Genomic DNA, 5,283 nt, shown 5'->3' on the forward strand with positions numbered 1-5,283 from the left:
TGTCACTTAAATCCATTTAAATTTGTTTGGACGGCCTTATCTTACTTTTTTATTGTTTCTTATTAAACGCAATTCACACGAAAAACTGGTACAGATGCACAAAATTATTAATGTTAATTTTTTTTTTTTTGTATCCTACTTACTCATTTTCTATGTAAGTTCTAGAACCATCAGTAATATAAATGTTAGCATAGTCTATTTCAGAGTAACTGCTTTTCGACTGGACTGAAATAGGTCCTTTAATTATAAATTCTTCCTTTCACATAATCAGTATTAACATTTTCTTCCTTTTCTTACAACTAAATTTCACTCTGCCCCAAACCTATCCACCATCAGGGCAGCTTTAACACATACTCGGCATTTACAGTATAACCTATACTAACACGGCAAAAGAGAGGGCATAGGTTATATGCCATGTATATTCACTCAATAATTGTCCCGTCTATTTTCTGTTTTTCCACGGACAATGCTTCTTATCGTATATGCTCATTTTTGTGCATTACTATTTAGAATGAAAATCAACAAACAGATATAAGCTAAATTGATATACTAAGAATACGTTCCATTTGGGTGCCTCTATTCAGTTCACTATATATAAAAACATAATTATCTGAAGATATCAGGTAGGCTAATCACTTTCGCCGTTAATATCTTTGGCACCAAATTTTCTGGATATACAACTTCATCTCGTTTCTGGTCTTGTTAATATTTTTCAGCAGTGAATGATTTATATATAACTATAAACACATCTGGTAATTCACTGGCCCTTGTGAACCGAAGTACAAATGAGAATTAGGTTCAGAACGTCAATAAAAGCGGAGAGAATGGCCGGATTCCGCACCCCACGGACAACCGAGCGTTAACCATATCCGTTGCCGAGTCCAGCACAAGAGCTACTGAGAGCCGAGAGGGTTCACGGCCGGCGCCTCCTCCTCTCTCCCACTTCATTCCTCGCTCATACTCACAGTCGTCCTCCACCCCATTTCTCCTCCACTTTCCTCCTCTTCGCCCTCCACTACTTCTCCAACACCTCTCCATGCTCATTTCTCCTTCACTCTCGTTTCACCATTACCAGCAGTGAATTATGGAGCTTGCATGTTTCTCATCTCGAGCGCTGTCTGCTGGTCTTGTAACTCCTGAACTCAACGAGTTTTAAGGCAACCTGGAAACTGTCCTTTATTAATCAGTATTGCGAACTATATGATAAGAACAAACTAAAATGAATTTTAAATTTTCAGTAAAACACAATATCAAAGAAAAATCTATCAGTCTAGATTCGTTGTATCCTCAACAGATGAATGTAACAGTTTATTGTATACATTACTTGCACCGTAAACAACATCTGTTTTATTTATCGAAATCAAAGACGAGGCAAGCAAGATCGGAAAGACTTTATTACCAAGGGGGAAAAAAAACCGGAGAGCTTTTCAGTAGCGCCATCTATTGGCCGCCTGAGGAACGAATTCTAGACAAGATCCGTGACGCTGCTGGAATGGTAAAACTTGTCGATGCTTCATTGTAAACGATCTTTTACTATTCTCATATATTGTTTAACTATTTTCGTTCTTTATGCTTCTTGTATCACGTAAAGAGCCCTTCTTACTATGCCATCAATGTTTCTGCTGGCTTTTTTTTTTTTTTTTGTACGTTACTGAGAATTTCTCGCGTTTTATCAACCCTTACTCGCTTTCTCATTGGCGTTCTTGTGAAAGGCGCTATGAATTAATCACTTCAAAACACTAATATGACCAAGAAAAGAATCCGTTGAATAAGTCATAGAGAGAACCACTCATTTTCTTTTAGAAATATGCCGAAAAATATCGTGCATACATAATGTAACGAGATCAGAGAAAATATGTAAACTGAATTACGAAGGAAATCGTGTACGAAATCATTCTCAGTTGAATTTCTATAATATATACTAATGGGTATGAAGAAATTAAGTATCTTAACTTTATAAGTGTTACACTGAATAAAATAACGACATGACCATAGTAACAAAAATTAATGTAACACAATGTTATCGCAACAGTCAATAAAAGTCACTTCTGGAGCTCTGTCGATATCTAACTTCGAATCGACAAGCAATATAGGACAAATCTTCATGCTTAGTTAAGAGGGCTGGCGCTGCTTTGTCGAAGCGCCAATAGGTGGCTCTGCAACTCTCTCGTTCTTGGACGACATCACGGATGGAAGGGAAATACTGTCTACTCACGTTATAGCCATAGTCCAAACATGATACCCAAGTTTATAGTCACGGCTTCTTATTTTGACTTTGGTATTGCTGTAGTACCGGCCCAACATGACGCGTTGAGCAATCTTTTTTTTCTTTCTTTTTCATGACTCATGGTAGGAATAACTCACAATTTTCTGATTAGGCAACAAAAACTGTTTTGTGCTCCTTTTATGTTTAAATCAGTTGCTTTGTACTTAAAATAGTAACCTTATGCTTAAGAAGATGAACTTGCTGCTACGCTAAGCATAGGCTGCGCAGCCAAATCGATTGAACGCTCGGTGTTGGTGAGTTGTCAGAATAGGCCAAAGGCCATCCGTTTCGCTAAGCAGTTTTGTAATGGTGTCCAAGAGCTATAAATGTTATTTAACAAACCAAAATAGCTGAAACGATAGATTACACCATCCCATTTAGCACATAAGTACATTGCCATTTTGCATTTCTATGCAATAACGTAGAAGCTATCATGAAGAACAGTAATAACAAAATGATGAAAATATATTCAGCATTTGTAACCAGCTGTTTGAAGTCAAGCGTAACTTCTGATCTCCTCACAAGCAGGGTACTAAGCCTCATGCTACCACAAACTGTTTAATGACTTATGGTAAAACAAATAAAAAAAATCGAATACACATTGAAGAGTTTTTTCCTGTAAATTTTTATTTGAAAACATAATACTACTTCAGGTTTAAAATACAAATAAATAAGTGCTATCATCATTCAAAATAAATTATGGTTTATTACTAGGAACGTTTCTGTCATTTGTTGCAATGAGACAGAAGCTGGACGACTCTATATGAGGTAACTCGAATGAAGTAAAAATAAAGCAAAAACGAACCTCATTGATTATCCTCAGGCACTTCTGGGTTTCATTCATGAGAGGAGCGTTACACAACGCTCTGACTGACGTGATGCTTTTATGCTTCACACTTTCATTTACATTAAACAGCAGAAATGACTAATCATAGTTTATAATAGCTTATATGAAATAGTGTAAACCTATAGGGATATGCCGTGCATGTGTGCATGTGTGTGTGTGTGTGTGTGTGTGTGTGTGTGTGTGTAATTCTGCGTTAACGTCTGGGCGATGTTTGTTATCGAAACATAAGAGAATAAAAAGAACATTTGAGCAGGTATGGAGAGAAAAAATTGCGCTAATGCTTTTTGTGAAGGAATGATCAGAATACATGCAAAATATTATCAATATTATTTCTATTAATTCAATAGAATTCATGCTTTAGTATAGTGCTATCTGCGAGTGAAGCATCAAATATCAGCAATGGTGAAAAGTTTCATAATTCACAGTTGAGTGCTATACACTTTAGTAACTGTGCAATATTACTTTGATTTCTTAATTCGTTGTTCATTCGGTTATTCTGCTTGGGAAAATGCTTAGTAATGATGTCAAGAATTTTTCTCGGTTTTTATACCGGTTGGTTCCCGTTGTTCTGGGCAAGGATACGAAGTCAACAGACTATGGCTCAGAGCCAGCAGCCCAGCACTACAGCGTGGTAGTTACACCAAACGCGAGCACATTTTCTAATTTTACTACAAAAAACATACCCAAGCTATTTACTACTGCGTTAATAGGAAAAATTAGCAGGGTTTACAAAATCTACCAACAACGAAGTCGTGGAGCAACCAATCACAAAAAATCACAAACCACAAAAACTGCGGACGAGGATATGCATTGAGGTGCTCAGTCCCTCGCCTCACAATGAAATAATGTAGGCTTCAGCTACTGAAAAGTTACTTTAAATTTTGTTAGAATATGAACTGAATCAAGGAACAAAGGACGAATTCTGGAACACGTTGGGCTGAATTAAGTCACCAAAATTACGTTAAGTTCACTACAATTTCACTTAAACCGCTATTCAATCGAGCCTAGAATTTTCCCGTTGGGCTCACCAACGCTGTGTTACTTCGCAACGCGTTACTATTCGACACAGTAGTTGAGATGGGCATCGATAGAATTGGATTACAATTGCTATAGTTACCTAAAGCCTCGTAGTCGATCTTAGCAGGTGGCTGGACATGCAATCAAAGAAATAGCAATTTTATTTTGAATCAAAACCATCGCGTAAACTTCCACGTCATCACTACTCGCCACGCAATCTTCCGTTTGCCAAGTCTACTAAATCATAATTATCTAAACTGACTGACTAGGTAGGAAGGAGATTTTGTTGGCAAAATCCCTGCAGATGATTTTGTCGACAAATGTCCTAATTAAATGATTTGTTTATAGCATTGTATATACTTTCCTATGTAAGATTTCCTAATTTTTATTTACATGATTATTATCATTTGCTTCTAATAGGGAACACAGGTAATGTCCATTTTCTTCCACATTAGACCACAGTGAGAATGAGAAACATCATGATGTTGTAAAGATAAGACATACAAAGGATGACCCCAGTAGATTGATTTATTGTGTATTGTTGGTGTTTATGATTGAGCTGGCACAGCCAGCGCAAGCTCTTGATGATGTATTGCATTGAGCTTACCCATTTTCTATACAGCTTGCTGACAGAACAGTCGCGTCGCAAGCCACCTGATTCATGTGACGCCGATGACACCCAAGTATGTGGTCGTAAGACGCTCCTTGACCCTGCCAACTGAATTCAGGTATGGCCAGCAGAACCTGGACCACATAATGTTATGATAAGCACATAATGTGCAACAAATTGAAACAAAATGAAATAAAATGCATGCGCAATTGGAAACATGGCCTTAAATAACGAGAGAAAATTTTCTGAAATTTAAGCATTATCCAAGAAAATCGTGTGAAACAATGCAGGAATGTATATAATATAATGATGAGAGAGAGAGAGAGAGAGAGAGAGAGAGAGAGAGAGAGAGAGAGAGAGAGAGAGAGAGAGAGAGAGAGCAAAGTCTGTTTTGTGTAAGTATAGGTCTATTTATAGCTACTTAATTCAATACATTTTCTTTAAGAGACCGGGTGATAGTATATTTGTAAAATATGTTTTCGAAGTGGAGAGAGAGAGAGAGAGAGAATTATAGTATTGGTGATGGACTAGTCACGGTGAAAG

The sequence above is a fragment of the Macrobrachium rosenbergii genome, chromosome 43 (genome assembly GCF_040412425.1).
Source record: "Macrobrachium rosenbergii isolate ZJJX-2024 chromosome 43, ASM4041242v1, whole genome shotgun sequence".
In the NCBI taxonomy this organism is placed as follows: Eukaryota; Metazoa; Arthropoda; class Malacostraca; order Decapoda; family Palaemonidae; genus Macrobrachium; species Macrobrachium rosenbergii.